This window comes from Nanorana parkeri, unplaced genomic scaffold, assembly GCF_000935625.1.
Source record: "Nanorana parkeri isolate BGI_ZX_2015 unplaced genomic scaffold, ASM93562v1 scaffold2580, whole genome shotgun sequence".
Classification (NCBI taxonomy): Eukaryota; Metazoa; Chordata; class Amphibia; order Anura; family Dicroglossidae; genus Nanorana; species Nanorana parkeri.
The window spans coordinates 2,721-19,765 of NW_017308848.1; the positions used below are offsets into that span (position 1 = coordinate 2,721).

The 17,045-nt window shown below is 42.1% G+C and overlaps 1 long non-coding RNA gene across 1 annotated transcript in view; it reads left to right on the forward strand.

Annotated features, from left to right (window-relative positions):
* The first annotated feature begins 9,312 nt into the window (after window positions 1–9,312).
* The window catches only part of LOC108801956, an 82,859-nt gene continuing 75,126 nt past the window's right edge, over window positions 9,313–17,045 (forward strand). Inside the window, exon 1 of the long non-coding RNA XR_001942187.1 lies at window positions 9,313–9,401. This is a non-coding gene — a long non-coding RNA (uncharacterized LOC108801956). The remainder of the gene's footprint in view (window positions 9,402–17,045) is intronic.

The following is a 17,045-nucleotide window of genomic DNA, read 5'->3' on the forward strand; positions in this document are numbered from 1 at the left end:
ACAACACCAGTTTGGACCCAAAGGGGTTGTTGCGCCAGATGCGTGACTCTTCCCAATGCCCCATCAGTAGATTCACATAGCTGGGGCAAAGCTGGCCCCCATGGCTGTGCCTTTTAGCTGTATATAAAAGGAGTCTAAGAAGGTAAAATAATTGTGGGTCAGGACAAACTCTATTGTATAAGATTCAAGCGTTTGTGCCACAGGGAGGCTTTTTGGATATATTCCCTAAATAGCCTACACCCGGTAGGTCTCAATGAGGGCCTAGAGTTGACCTCATCCCTATGAGCATCACATTATATTCACTACCAAATCCTGGAGTGCTGACATTTATAACTATGGTGGGCTCATCACATGCCTGGCATGTTCGGTTTTCTGCCTCGTGGATTGGATGCTAACATTGGCCACTCCCTCCAGGCGAGCCCACGTATAGCCCTCTCATGATTGGTCCAGCGCCATGACGGGCTATCCGTCAGTCACAGGACAGGGCTCAATGTCTTTAGCCACGGAGGAATCGTTACACAAACCCTGTAACAGCTGCGGTTTAAACCGACAGGGCTCCCGCACACTTGCCGATTGGCCAGTCACCTCTTTATCTAGCACATGGGACGGAGGAGGTCTGTATCTGATGAAGGGGGCGTGACCCCGGAAACGCGTCATCCTACAGCACACAGTCTCCTGCTGACACATAGACACGGCTGTGCAGCTTTCATAGACTTCACCTTGGGTCCATGGACTTAACTTATACACTTTTTATACTTCTATCATGAATTTTGTGAGTATGTTTTATATTTATCTTCTATTCTGATCTTAATAAATTTGTCTGCACCAGGAAAGGCGCCCCTTGTTTGTGTTTTTTCCCTACATTATGAACCAGCATTAAGGCAACTAAATCCGAGAAAAGAGTAGTGTGCAAATTCCAGCCACCGAGGGTGTTTTCTAAAAACCAACAGCCATAAGTCCCCTACAATGGGGGTTTTTGGTGGTTATGACCTGTTAGGGGTTTCTGCCCATAAATTGGGACGTAGCACCCTGGTAGGCTGGAAAAGTCACACAAACATTGGGGACCATTTTCAGCTATGCTGTAACAGAAAACATATGTGAACACAAATAAAGAGCTGGGTTAGTGCTATAAATTTGCAAATAGGTAACCTTAAAAAATGCATATAGAGCTAGGTATCTTGCCCCACGCGAAAATCTCCTTTATCAGCTTTTCAGTGATCTGTTTAGATGTGCTGTGTAGAGCCCTCTGCAGCATGCGGTCGATTTTTTGCAGGAGTTCTTTGTGCCCAGATCGCTCTCTGGTGGGGGAAGGAGAGCTTGCCCTGCTGTCAGTGTTATCTCCCTCTGAGTGTAGGAAACGAGAGGGGGAGGACCTCGGCTCTGTGTGAGAGCGTGTGGGAGACGGCGCCATCTTGGCTGCAGAAGCCGTCATGCTGCCTCTAGGATTTTTGCCTTTCTTGTTTGGTTTGGTGCCTGTGGGGGCCATGGCTGGGATTATACCTGAGCGGGCAGTGTGTGCTGTTGGTCGGAAGGTTCGCTGGTGCCGGTGCTGCTGTCCCCCCAGATGCCGACGAGGTAAGGAGCGGCTCTAAAGCACGTCAGCCATCGAGCGCACCGCGCATGCGCCCCCCACCACTGTGGTATTTTAAGCATTGAGCTACTCGCATTCTTATATGTATACTGTGTATACTGAGGAGAAAAATTAATTTGATACCTCAGCCTTCTCCCTGTTGTTTGTGATTAATCTCCCATTCTCATCTTTTATTGGGCCGGCCTGCTCTTTTCTTACTTTTTTACTGTTTGGTAGAATTTTTTGCGGTTCTTTTACTGACTGTGGCTATATGCTTTTCATAATCTATTTTAGCTGCTCAGATTTCATATTTACATCTCTTTATTACATTCTCCTGCTACCCTTCATAGACTAATGCCCTCGCTTTTCTGTGACTGTTGGTGCTGTGGTCAACTGGGGGGAACTTTACTCCATGTATTTTGGGAACGCCCTCCACTTCAACCGTTTTGAGGGGCAGTACGAACCATATTGCAAATATTTGCGGACCATGAGATTCCAATGACTCCATTGTTCTTTCTCCTGCACCATAATGAGCTACAAAAAAAAACATATTTGCACTCAGTGTTGCCTCACATGATTAATGCGGCGAGAAGCATGTGGTTGAGTAAAGTGAATGAAATCTGGAGAATGAAAGAGTTGATTGCGTTGTCCAAAGGGACGAACGATAATTTCTGCAAAACCTGATTCACCTGGACAGAATTTGTCTTCTCTCTGGACTACGCTACCCTTCTTGCCTCTGATGGGCCCATAGACACTTGGGTTACTGGATTGCTGTGAGGTCTGTTACACGCTGGCAGAGATGCCCATTATAATATCCCATCTCTTTTCTTCCCTCTCCTTCTACCTGTTTATCCGTATTGTGTTTCACATTTATTTTTCTCTCACATGCATGTTTATGTCCATGTTTAGTCTTTCAGCTGCTTCTGTGTTGTAAATTCAATTTTTTATTTTTGCTTTTGGTCTTCTTTCCTACTTTTCCTATGTGGCACTTTCAATAATCTGAAAATCTTAAGAATCCATGCTTTCGAGTTAGCCCACAATGTATGGAATGTGATAGTCTTTTTTTTGCTGTTTTACATTGTATTTAACCACTTGAAGGCCATTTTTCAGTATTCAGCACTGCAGTACTTTGACGTTTATTCAGTCATGCAACGCTGTACTTAAACAAATTTTATACCATTTTTTGGGGACAGATAGTTTTCTTTTGGTGGTATTTAATCACCACTGGGGATTTTAATTTTTACTATATAACAAAAAAAGTACACAAAATTTTTTTTAAAAACATTTCGCTATGAAATGTTATGAAACATTTATTATCACCCCAATTTTTGGGTAAAATATAAAATACGGGGTCATGTCGGGTAAATAGACACCAAACATGTCTAGCCATAAAATTTTGGCGCGCCCGCGAAATTGCAGAAAATGACCACACCCAAAATTGGCCATAGGCGACACTTTTACCGCTCATCAGTTTAGTGTATGCGGCGATATGTAACATGTGCGGCATAATTGGCGCAATCGTTGTTTTCCCACATAGGGGCACCCGACGCATGTTTGCATGTGTATGTGGGGAGGTGGGGGACTTTTAAAAAAAATTGTGTTATTTAAAAAAAAAATTATTTGTCACTATTTTTTTTTAAGCTTAATTTTTTATGCTTTCATTTTTTTAAACTTTTTTTTACACTTAACTTTATTGCTGTCACATAGGGGGCTAAGAAACCCCCTATGTGATAGCCAATTCAAATAACAGGCCCTCTTTATAGAAACCCCTGATGTCACCTAGGGATCCCCAGAGAAGCTGATGAAGCAGAGATCTGCTTCATCAGCTTCTCTCCGGCTTCTGTACTGGAGAGTGACAGAGGAATGCGGAAGTGATGTAATATACATCACTTCCTGCATTCGGGGGCAGAAGAGGAGATCAAAGTGAGATTGTGTACTAAACTTCCTTTGATCTCCAGTAACAGAGTTGCCGCGCCGTTCCCAGCTGCACCGGGCACCACGAATCTGGGGACCGGCTGCGGCGGCGTCAATGGAGGTACGGGGGGGCGCACACCCGCAGCTACTACAAGCGATCAGGCGTCTCTAGAGATGCTTGATCATTTGAATGTAAACAGCCATCGCTGGCTGTTTACATTTATAACAGTTTCCCCACTCGTTCAGGAACGGCCATGGACGGGAGGTGGTTAAAGTAATTTTTGTATGGATTCTTATATTTTGACTAAATAAAGAATTACAAATTAAAAAAATGGTGTTCCCCAAAGGTAGTGGACCCTCCGATTTCCAAGCTTAATAAAGCCACGTCTATGCCTGTTGAGGAATCTCCTTCCTTCAGGGATCCATCAGATTGGAAGGATAACAATGTTACTCGTTGAATGAACACAGTTGCTGGAGCCCTGATTAGACTGGGGCTTGATTTTGCTCTAGTTATGCAAACCTTTACCCCATCGGTTAAACTTTTGTTTCAGAGCAAGTTTTTTTCTGCATATGTTGAGTTCGTGGACCAGCTGGATCAGGATCTCAAATATGTTTGTAAGGCTAATCTTTATTTGGGTCAGTTTGTCTCTTGGCTGTCTGTCTCGGTAGTTGTCCTTCTATGTCTATAATGGCTCATATGCTAGCCAGCGGATCAGACATCCAAGAATGTACCTGTAATCAAATCAGAAATGAGCACCAAAACAAATGTCTCGGAAATCCAAAATTGTATTTTTTTTTATTCATGTGAATGAAAAAGAGAATGGGAAGCAGCCAATGTGTTTGAGGGGCCAAAAATTCCCCTTAATCAGGGCTAAAGACAAACAAACATATATAAGCGATACTCAAAATTTGAAGTGAATAATTTTAAGATATATAAGTAACCAAGAATTTGACTAAAATGCAAATCTTAAAGTAGTATTATAGGCACAGCATTTTTTACCTTAATGCATTGTCTGCATCTAGGTAAAAAATGTCCAGTACCTTTCTGTGTCCCCTGTCCCCCCACACTTACCTGTCAGCGTCGCTTGTCACCACAGCCGATCCTTAAAGCAATCTTTCATTACGAACTTCCTGGTTGCGGGGGAGGAGATTGAGGGCAGAGGAGCCATAGGCTCTTTCTGCCGCTAAACAACCTCTATGGACGCACACAGCTACTGCGTGCACAGCCGGAAACGCGTACGCACGGGTGCCTCCACAGCAGCCGCTTATGGAGGCACCCATGCAGGGGGCGGGGGAGACGGTGATGCAGGGACCCACTAGTAAACGAGGAATTGAAAAAAATAATTTATAACAGAACAACATATCTGCATACCATCTGTGCCTCCTTTCCATACAAATAAAAAAGAGCAAGGTTTAATGTCATTTTAAATATCTACTGGACGGAAGACTTGGATCCAAGCAAAAAATCCCCCTTAATCAGGGTAAAGAGAAATGAACATGTATATGCAATATGACACTATAATTTAAAGAAAATCATGTATATCAAACTATATTAGTAAACAAGTAAAAATATAAAGTAACCCAGAATTTAACTATAACACAATTCTTAAAAAGCTCACTGGGGGGTTTAGGAACCAAGCTAGACATGCACATGGCATTTAAGATGTTCTAATTCATAGGGCAGAATACTTTCTGAATACATGAAATGCATAAAATCACAAATACATAAAACAGCCGAGAATATAGACTCATTCAAGAAACCTTCAGATGCCTTCCTCAATGAACACTATATGGCTATGGGTACTTTTAGTGACTCATACACATGCACACATAGGTTGGACTGCATGGGCCTATGTCTTTTTTAACCCTAACAACCATGTAACTATGTAAAACTTATTCTATAATCCCTCTGCAAAAATGTATTAAAATATATTTACATAGAATACAGTAATGATGCCCTCTTTTATCTCTACATCCTAAATATAAATGATAGTTGATCCATAATCACAGAAATATCAAGTTAAGTGCAAACATTTTATTCATAACAGAATATAATGTTATAAAAACTGAAGTAATAGCTAACAATTGGAAGCTGCATTGAATCAGTGGTGTAAACAGAACAAACAAAGCAAAGAAGGACATACCTTTGACAACAGTTTCAAGGAACTTGGACCTGGGTCAATATATCTAAACAGATGCAAATGCTCTGGAGGGCGTCTCTTTGATTGGAATACCTGGGCCTGACTGTAGACACCAGAGTGGACAGAGTTTTTCTTGCCTCAGAGAAAGTTCTGAATCTTCAATCCCATGTTTACCTGCTGTGCACTCGTCAGGCAGCTTTCATCTGCACCTCTGTGCAGTTTCTGGGACTCATGATGGCCTCCTTTGAAGCAGTTGTCTTTGCACAGCGTCATACCAGGCTTCTGCATTCATTCACCAATGTTACTGTGCAGAAAGTCCTTCCTGCCTCTGCAAATGCAGAGTGTCACAATGAAAGCCAGACTGACTGGCTTGAGGGGAGTGTTGGGCCACTTGTTGGCTCAGGGCCCTGTGGACAATGCCATGGCCATGTGAGTGACTGAGATCCAGAAAGACACATTTTGGCCCTGCCCTCCTTTCACATCCGAGGGGTGGAAAACTGGCGGACAGGTGGACTATCTGAGCCATAAGAGTCTAGGTCAGGGAGAGTGGTCCCTTCATCAGGATATCTTTCATAAATGCTGTCTTTGGTGGGGCACTACGGATGGATCTGCTGAGGTCTACCAGAATGCTACTACTTCTATCTAAAGATCCAGTGGTGTCCTTCAATGAATGGAAAATAGGATGTTTGTACTCGCCTTTGCTTTGTTGTGTTTGCCTTTATCCTGTGTACTGCTTTTCTTCCCTTATGGAACAGATATAACAAAATGGAGATGGCCATCTCTATGATAAAGTCCAAAGTGGGAAATGCGTTAGCGGTGTGCGGCTGCATGGCGGGGAGTATTAACATGACCAGGACAGAGAAACACTAATAAAGACTTTATTCGGTGGCATGCATGGTGTGCCGTATTTTTCATTGTTCTGCCAATGAAGCTGGAGTGTGAACAAGCTCAATTACCTGGACGTAGGAGGCTCTCGCAGGGTGGGGTGTCAAATAGGGAATCGGAGTGGTGATGTGTGTATTGGAACAAGATATAACAAAATGCTTATAATGGTATATTTAACAGGCCAAAATGTACCAAATGGGAGAGGTTAATTGTTTTACATAAACATTATTATTTAGTTATATGTATAATTAAAAATGAAATGATAAGATATAAATCATTATTTGCATGTTTGACTTGTAATGGAATTAGGACACTATGAATTTCTTTTACATTGGGCATCCCAAAGTCTTTAGGCTTTTATAAAAGCACACTTTATAGGCATTGGCAGAAATACAAATTATGTAGGAATAACTTAAAGTAAAGGTTAGTAGTTTAATTACCTTGAGTTATATGAGGCAGTGCAGCATCTATGCGGTGTGTTAAGGACAGCTAAATAATATCACCATACATGCATAATGTATGAACCCATTTTTCTGTCACTCACCCCCAAGTAACTAGGCACATGCAGTAAGTACCTTTAGAGGGACCGGTGTCCAAATAAAATGCTGTATGAGTTTTTAAAATCGTAGAAGAAATAGTGCTGGCTACAGTGAATAGTACTTATTTCTTATGTTCCTCAGCTCCATTCATTGGTCATAATGCAGTATTACATTATATACATTCGACCTGAAAGGAAAATAGTTACATAGTTGTTAAGGTTGAATAAAGACACCGGTCCATTGAATTCAACCTATGTGGTTGTGTGTGTTTGTTTTTGAGTGTGAACTACTAAGATTACCTGTACCTCCTGTATATCTTGCTCTCTGAGAAAATATTTAGACAGGTCTTGAATGATACCATACTCTAAGCTGAAACCACTGTCTGTGGAAGGGAGTTCCACAATGTTATAGCTCTCACAGAATCCCATTAATATTAAGAGTGAACAAGTTTAATGCTTGCAGTCTTTCCTCAAAGTTTAGATCTTTTAACCCCTTCATTAGCTTTGTTGCCCTAGCTGGAATCTCTCTAGCTCAAGGATATCCTTTCTGTGGATTGGTGACCGAAAATAAACCACATACTCAAGATGTGGCCGAGCCACTGTTTTTTAAAATATATAGAAGGTTCATCTTTGAGTATTCGCACAGAACGAGCGTTAAGAAACATTTGTAGGGTGAATAGCTTTTGCAAATTGGTTATAAATAGAACCAACATTGCAACAGATTTTCACACGAGAAATGCGATACATGCAATTATATGCATTTATAGGATATTTCTAAACACATGTAAATGTATGTAATGATTTTAAATAATATAATTGAGTGATTAGCGCATCTGAATGGAGGAAGGCCAGTGGATGTAGTCTTATCTAAATTTTGCTAAATCATTCGTTACAGTACCCCATATACGCTTACTTTACAGACTACGGTCTATGGGCATTGATGAAATGGTGTGTAAATTGATAGAGAACTGGTTGCAGGAACAGGTAAAGAGTATCAATAAATGGTTCCTTTTCCAAATTATCACGGGTTGCGAGTGAGGTGCACTAGGTCTCTGTCTTAGTGCCAATACAGATTAACCAGTTTACTTTTGGTATTTGCTGATGATACTAAAATATGTAGGGTAATAAACTGATCACAAAACATAGCATTATTACAGGAATACCTTAATAAAATAGGGGAGTGGGCACCTAAATGTCAAATGTGGTTCGATATTGAAAATGTAAAGTTATGCATTTAGGTGCTAAAAATATGCATGCAAGTTCCACTGGGGAAATCAGAGATGGAAAAGGATTTGGGGTCCTGGTAGAGTATGTGGTTCAGTTTTGGACAACGATCTATAGGAAGGATGTCTTTGAACTTGCAAGAGTTTGAGGACATACGTTATGAGGAAAGATTACAGAAATCGAACTTATTCACTCTGAAGAAGAGGCGTTTAAGAAATCATAAGATCCTTAAAAAAAAACAGGCCACCTGAGTTTGGAGCAAATGAGGTTTAACCTCAGTTGCATTGGGGATTCTTTACTTTCAGAGCAGTAAAGTAATGGAACACTCTTGCCTGGGTAGAGAGTATAGACACATTAAAAAAATGTCTAGATGTCAGTGGGTATGGAAATTTCTAGTGACACCTGTATACGCACACACACACTGAACTGGATGGACCTGAGTCTTTTTTCAACCATAACAACTATGTAACTATACAGTATAATGCACAATGCGCATTTACTTGCATTCTGGTGTATTCAGTTCAACTGCATGTAGAAAAAATTGAAATCTTGTTTCCAGGGGCAGATTAGTTCTTTTGAATGTGTCTAAATGCATGTAAATGCAGTGCGAAGGGAGTTTGTAATGTCTGTATGGAACATCTAATGTCTGTATGGAACATCCAAGTGCCATTTTTATGTAAACAAATGTACATTCTGAATATGAAAACAAAACTATACCTCCCAGATCAATTCCTTCTTTGTAAAAGTAAAACAAATATAGGAGACCTGTGAGAATGAGACCATATTTTTACACTCCTAATGCAGTACACAGCTGAGAATGCATGTAACTTAACTTCAGGCTGTATGCTGACCTCTGAGCCAGTGCAAACATGAGAGCCAGATACTGGTCAGGGGGATAATAATTCTGAGAATTGTGAATGACAGAGTACTCTTGACAGTGGATACTTAATCAATAATAACATAATAACATTACATTCCAAATGGGTTATGTAGCAATTGTGTTGTGCATCTTAATTAATTGAAATGTATCTTAATTTTTTCTTAACATTTTTCTGTGCAGAATATGGAGCTCCTGATGATGGGGAAATTAAGCCTCTGCAGCCAGTCAACTTGAAAAATAAGTTGCTTTGTAAGTTAACATAGTTTTGTTCTGGAATATCAAGTTACTAGTTATATGTTATTAAAATTTAAAGTGTTTCTAAAACCAAAAATTTAATTTATTGCAGCTTACCAGCTCTTAGATGTGGTGGCTGCATTATTTTGTTTAGGCTTTTTTTTTCGTTATTTTCACTTGGTGATCTAGCCAGTAAATATGTTACTTTTCAATTTCCTTTGACAGACCAAACTGTCCAGCAAAAGTGGCAGTTAGAGGGTTGAGACCATTTAACACTGATGGGTGCTTACAATAATTAGCTTTTATTCATTTATGTACAACCTTTATACCAGAATGAAAAAAAAAATTGTTGGTCTTATCTAAAAAAATGTTAGCTGGAGGTCAGGATAATTTGTTAGTCAAGTCCATCTCAATCTGCTACTGCATCTAACACTACCCTCAGGTTGACAATGTTGCTGTCCAATGGTGGCACCATTGTTCCTTCATAGAGTGGAGCCAGCCTCCATTTTTTTAATTTCAACCCTAAATTAAATTGAGCACTTAACCCTTGCAGTGGGGCTACCCCTGCACTGCTAGGGTTAAGTGCTTGTTTTCATCTTGGGACATTATGTTACCTGAATCTCGCAGCTGGCTGGCTGTTAGACCGGTGCCTGCAGCCTGTCTCCTCCACTTCTGCAATGAAATATCCTTCAGCATTGTAAACATCCTATACATTGGATAGGAAATTATGACTCACAGGACCTTAGACCGCCGATCCATGTGGCCCTGCCAGTGGTCATTTATTTATACTTACTTTGTGCCAAGCTGGACCAATGTAAGTATATGGACATTTCTCTTTTGTTCATTGAAGGACACAGTGGAGATCTTGAATCTGTGACCATTGGGTTATAGCTCCACCTTAAAGAGCAGGACACCAGGCAAAAAAAAATACAGCCTAGGGGTGGCCCCAGATGGTGGCCAAACCCCCCAACAGCTAGAGGCAGCCCATTTTGTGGCTTAGTGTCAAGGTGTAAGGACCTAAGCACTGTGCTAGGAATCTTAGTTTCCTTTTTCTTATGTAGGGTATTTTTATTTTTGGTTTCAGTGTTTTGAGTCTTCAAGACCTTTAATCAAAAGCTGAGCTAGGTGACAAGCTAGATATTATAGATCCTTGTAGCCCCCCCAGCTCAGCCATCGAATCGAATGCATGCAGATTCTTAGCTACATGCGGGTTCAGCTGCAACAGCCCTATTCTTGATCCTAGGGAAACTCGTGAGATTTTCTCACATGGGGCACATATGAGTGAGTGACTTGTTGCTCTGCCATAGTGTCCCCCTGGCGGACAGCACCCATGCTATGGTAGTAGGTGTAGTTGGTGAGTATGCACTTTTCTCTCCTAATTCTATTTTGGGTGAATTGAAGCGCCACGCTGTTCCCCTTTATTACGTGTCCATCTGTATATTATGGGCATGGGGTACACGTAACTGGTGGTACTATACAGCCAGTCACAGTGCCCCCGGACAGGTTAAGCAGTGCCCAGACTTTCCTTAGCCTAGCGGTGAGGAGTTACTGGGGGCCTGGCTGCAGGTTCTGTGCCATGCAGTCAGGTCGTGCAGCAATTGAGGACGTGATTTTGTAGCCTCCTGTGGTCAAATATCGTGGCCTCCAGGTTTAGATTGGGCTGTGCCCTTAGAGACACCACTTGTGCCCTTACATGATGTCACTTACGCCCTTTTGTGACGTACTTCCATGCGTGTTGTGCTATCTTCTGGAGGCAGAAGTGAAGAAGTCCATGTTTTACCAGACAGGCTTTCCTCTCAAGCTATTTGCGGCCTTTATATTGCTGATGGCAGCATGGATCTCCTGCCCAGGCAATCAGCAGAGCACACGTCAGCCTAATATGAGAAACTAGCTGCTACTGGCTTTGCTTAGTGTGGCCTGAGGTGTTTCCGTCCCCTGAGTCCCTCCCGTGAGATTGTGCTCCATGTGATCAGGCTGGCTGGTAATTGAGGCCGTGGCTTTGAGGTCTACATTAAGCCCATAGTGGCTGCCCTGTCTGCTGTGGGCCTTTGCTTTTTCATGCACTATTCTGTCCACCTTCTGAAACTTCTGGGTGCAGGAGGGGTCGTCTCAGCTTTTGGGAATTAGAGGATCATGGACCTCCTTTTTGTACTGCTGCTATGCAATGTGGATCCAGGAGAAGGTGAGTGTGTTTATTCATCCTCCCTTCCTGGATATGTATATACTGTTGGTCTCTTTCCTTTTCTCTATTGCTGGCAGTTGTTTTCATGTATTCCTGCAGTCTGCATGTCCTGCTTTCAGTTCCTTCTGACAATGCACAATTGAGTTTAGCATGTTTAGATGTGTATATACTATCTTGACCCTCTCCCCTTACTTAATTTGGGTGTTTTTTTAATCGCAATAGTGACTCTGCCTGCCAACTCCTTGCCGAATGAGGTTGTTTCTGCAGAGTCGCAGGCACTTTCCATAGCTCCCAGGCTTGGGTGTTTATCTTCCCTTATGCTGCTCTACATTCCAGCTTGCAATAATGTAGCAGCCCATAGTTTCTATTAGTGCGGCTCCTGTCTCGGGTCTTTTAGATGCCCTACGATTTCTGACTCCTCTGAGGCACACACTCTTCCCAGGTGTCCTGTGTAGAGACTAGGGGACCCCTAAAGTCTTTTCTCCAGAGTCCAGCTGCTTTAACAGCTTTTAGACTGTTTCACCTAATGAATGATCAGCAATGTCTGTGGTGGGTGCACCAGTGGTACGATCTCCATGTGTTTTCACTGCATTCTTTCCTAAATCTTATTTCCTCTGGTAGGTTAAAACCTCTGTGGACATCAGTGCTGTCCGCCAGGCTTAGACCCTGCAAATATAAATAGCAACAGGTAACCTTCTCGGACAGGGACCACAGCCCACCGTGAAAGACAGTCAGATGAGGTGAAGCAAGGTTTGGGCAAACAGTAGAACCCTTGCTAGCAGCCCCTGGAAACCAGATCCCGAACCCAGGCATCAGAACCGGACATCTGCAAGACTAGCAGACATGTCATGAAGGACATCGCTCCATGTTGAGAGAACTTAGGGAATTAAGAATCCCAGGGTAGCTTAGAAGTGACCAGGCTAAAAACCGTGCCCACAAAGAACCAAAACTGGGAGAACAAAATGAACACAACTGGGCCCCAAATGGGGGCAACCTTTTCAGTTAGAGGCTAAGGCTCATTTAGCTAAGGGAAAGAGTACTCTCTCTGCCTTCTCCACATCTCAACACCTTAAATGGAACTCTACATAGACCAAAGAAAATAGAACTACCCGCCCGCGCCTACGCAATAGATCGGGATTGCTGGCTTATGAGACTAAACTAAACCTATGTTTAACATTCTAGCAACATAGCCAGGCTAGGTGGCAAGGCAAACCCTTCATCAGACCCATAATTCTGCAAGGAATAGGCTAGGTCTGCCATAGCTCCCCTTCTTCAGGGAATCTTTTTAACCTCTTTGGACATCAGTCTTCACACTTTTCATGTGTCTCTTACAGCATGTCACTGTTTTGCTGTGGGCCCCCTGATCTGTCAACTGTAGTCATACCTTTTGGCCTATCTGTCATACACTGAGTGTTGTCAATGGTGCTAGCTCCTATGCTGGCCTTGTTATGCTCCCAGGGCATTCCCATTGCGGGATAGTTGGGTGACCCTCTAATGAGAGGACAGTTAGTACAGGTTGTTGCCGACTATGTACTAAAGACTATCTAGGCCTTAAAGTGCTTTGTTGTGACCTTAAGTATTCGGATGTCAGCACTGGATCCAACTTAACACTGGATAATATGGGGCTTGTCCTTGACCTAGCTCAAGAGGAGTGTTTCTTCCTTCAGAGCAACTTTAGTTTTTCCGAGGTAGGGCTTTTCCTTTTCTGTCCAGGAGCCGACTGACTTTGCTTTTTGAATGAGAATCCTGGGCCTGTTGCTAGCCTCCTTTGTAGCTGTTTAGTTTGTTTGGAGCCCGTCCAGCCCCCTTCTCTGTATTCAGTCTTTGAAGGACAGCTTGGTTTAGTTTTTGAACAAAACAATGAAGTTTTTTTCTGACCTGGTGGCTCAGTAATCTTACCCTGGAGTTGGCATAATTATTTTCTCATCCTAGCGCAGATTCTCATAGGGGTGCTGGATGTCTTGTTGGTGCAGGGGACTTGGTCAACATAAGAGTCATGATAAATGTGAAAGTGCACTGCGCTACCAAACAAAAATGTTTTCTTTCCCTTACAATGTCTATATCCAACAAGTTCCAATTAAAGTGCATGAAATATTTCAAACTTAGCAGTTTATAAATCTCAATAAATATGCCATATTAAAAAAGAAAGAAATCGCTCATCGTGTAGTATGAACTTAACAAGCTTTAATTAGAATAAAAAAGTCCTACTCACATGCAGTATGTTTAAAATTAGCCAGCAAATGGTACAGTAAAAGACAATGCTCCCCAGACTCTCACTAGTCACAGACGTCCGGATCAGAATAGCCTCAGCAAGGTCCACCCCTTGACATGTTTCGTCCAGGATGCTCACAAAAGATGGCAGACCTTACTGAAGCTATAATGCATTAGCTATACACTGAGTGGCCAGATTATTATGACCACCTGACGTTTGTAGGCAAATTAGCTATAATTTCGCGCTGAAGTTGCTAGAGGGCCAGACCATTATAAATAGGGAAGCAGGTTGTTTACCACGACAGTAGAAGTGATTTTTTTCTGAAGATATGGGTAAACGACGTGATTTAACATCCTTTGAATGTGTGATGATTGTTGGCACTTGGAGCCATGGAGTGAGTATCAGCAAAACAGCAGAATTCGTTAAATGTTCAAGAGCAGCTGTTGTTAAAGTGTTTAAAGACTGGACTGTCAGCTGAAAATCTGGATCTGAACGTGCGAATTGTGGCCGTCAGCGACTAGTCAATTTTAGGGCAGAACGGAGAGTGGCAAGACTGGTACAAGACAACAGAAGGACAACAATGCATCAAATTACTGCAGATCTTAATCAGGGATCCTCTCAAATGATCTCTGAATGCACTGTTTGCCGTACACTGCATCGTATGGGATATGGAAGCCGAAGGCCTGTTCGAACACCTTTGCTGTCTGCAGTTAACAAGATAAAACGTCTCCAATTCGCACAGGAACACAAGGATTGGACAGTCGAGCATTGGAAAAAAGTCATGTGGTCTGATGAATCACGTTTATCAATTGTGGGACGAAGTTGAAAGAGCCATCAGGCAGCTAGTTCCACGACCATCAAATGTCACAGAACTATTCATCAGGCATGGTGTCAGATTCCTCGCATCACCTTTCAACATATCGTGGAGTCAATGCCAAGAAGAATCGCCGCAGTATTGAAGGCAAAAGGTGGCCCAACGAAGTACTGATGGGGTGGTCATAATAATCTGGCCACTCAGTGTATATATACTGTTGTCCACCATTAATTGGATTTTTATGGCCGTTGGTTATGTGCGCCTGATTGGAGAGATATTGTTTGACAAGTAATAGCAGTCGAAGAACAATATCCACTTTTTAGACCTTGAAAACATATTTTAAAACAACAGACAAAAATGGTTATATCCCTATAGGCAGTTTCCATCACACTAATTAGATAAATGCCAAACCAAAAAGGCAATGTGCATGAATTAAACTTAATTGTACTAGACTACAAGATTAAATAACACAATCTGGAAGATTACAAGAAAGAAGATTTTTAGAAAAGGGCTATGATTCTGATAAGATTTTTAAAGTGAGAGAGGAAATAGTGAAAATTTAACAACTTTTTACACCCAAAAAAGAAAAAAAAATAATGATGTATTCCCCATTTATTTTATTACAGATTATTCAGTACAACATAATGTGATAGAATGCATTTAAAAAAAAAACCATTGGAATATTTTAAGAAAAGATCACATTTTGGGATCACTGCTTTCTGTTAAACCTAGAATTATTATTTATAGGCATGCCCGTACTGTGAGGGATAAATTGACTAAAAATGTTTTGGAACCACCCAAACATACTGTCGCTTTATTTGAAGGAATTGCTTTCTCCCCCTGTAGAAGTTGTATTGGCTGTAGGACTACAGGAATGAGAAGGAAAACTGAACATTTTTGATCCAATACTAATAATAAAACATTTAAAATTAGGAATTTTATTTCCTGTATTAGCCAATATGTCACTTACCTTCTGGAATGTCCTTGTGGACAACAATATGTAGGAAGGACTACTAGATTACTAAAAAAAAAAAAACACAGCTGAAAAACATAGAAGAGAAAAGCAAACACAAGAAAACACAGTACGGTTTATCACACCTTTTAATAGCAGATACAGAGCCATCGAATCTATTTTGAAAAAGAACTGGCACCTACTTCAGCTTGACCCATAATAATAATTTAAGGTGCCCCTGTGATCTCCTTTACATAGGACGCACAATACACCCTCTACTCAAACGAATAGGGGAACATAGAAGATTTATTGAAAAGGGGGATACGGAACACAGTGTCCCCAGACCCTTTCTTTTCAAACATGGCAAAGACATACATAAAACTTCTTCAGGTATTTATCATAGAACAAATCTCCAACCTCCTACCCCCATCAGAAACATTCCGCCAGCTGTGTAAACAGGAGGCGTACTGATATACAAGCTGAATACACTGTCCCCATACGGTCTGAACGAAGAAATTGAAATCAGCACTATCATTTAAAAAAGGCTCCCCCATAGCACACAAAGCGACTCCATAATCTTTATTTTTCACTTAGCATGTTTAAAATTGCCTCCAATCCAGTGCCCTGGTTTTTTTTAGGACCGCCTCTTTCTCTTACAGGTCCATCATGACACTCCCCTTACCAGTCACGCCCACATATTTGTTTTCTCCTCCCCTCTCATCCATTTAAAAAGTTTCCCCGCCACTTCATTTCTCCCTCACCCTGGCTTTAGAAAGAAGTTCAACACTTTGAAACGCGTTGCCGCTTTAAAAGACTTCACCCGTCTAGTGCTTGAGAGTTTGACAGCTCCGTGCACGAACCGAGCATCTCTCCTGGCCGTAAACATCTCTGTCACCACTGATCTTCACAGCTCTCCATAGCCTCCGGCGGGCAGCCCTCCTGCTGACACATTGGCCGGCTCGATGAAACCACCACTTCGTTGTCTCACCAAAGGAACACAGCCTCACCAGACTGCCACACTGTACGGCTGCAGTACCGCTGTATACCCATACCCAGAAACAAAAGAGTTAAACTGTCCCTCTGTTAACCAATCTCCAGGGCCTGCACCAGAGCGAGCATCTGTTGCCGGGGCATGATCTTGGAGCGCCAAGTGCACCCTGCGTTGGGAGGCTTTTGTCCATCTACCCAAAGAGGGTCCTGTCAGAGCAGGGGGAAAGGCCGGGTTCCCAAACAGAGGGGTCATTGGGCCCACAGAGGCCGATAAGGCCAGACGATTAACATAATGGTCCCACAGTTTCAAAGTGTGGGCTGTCAACAAAGGAAGGGAGGTGGATACCGGTCGGGATCCAGGAGGTACCCAGAGTAGCGTTAACAAATCCCCTGCCACGAGAGTCTCCTCTAATCGGACCCACTGCTTCTTCCTTTCTCCCAGTCGACTATGCGGATCAGAACTGCAGAGGCATGATAAAGAAAAATATCTGGCACAACTGCCCCCCCCC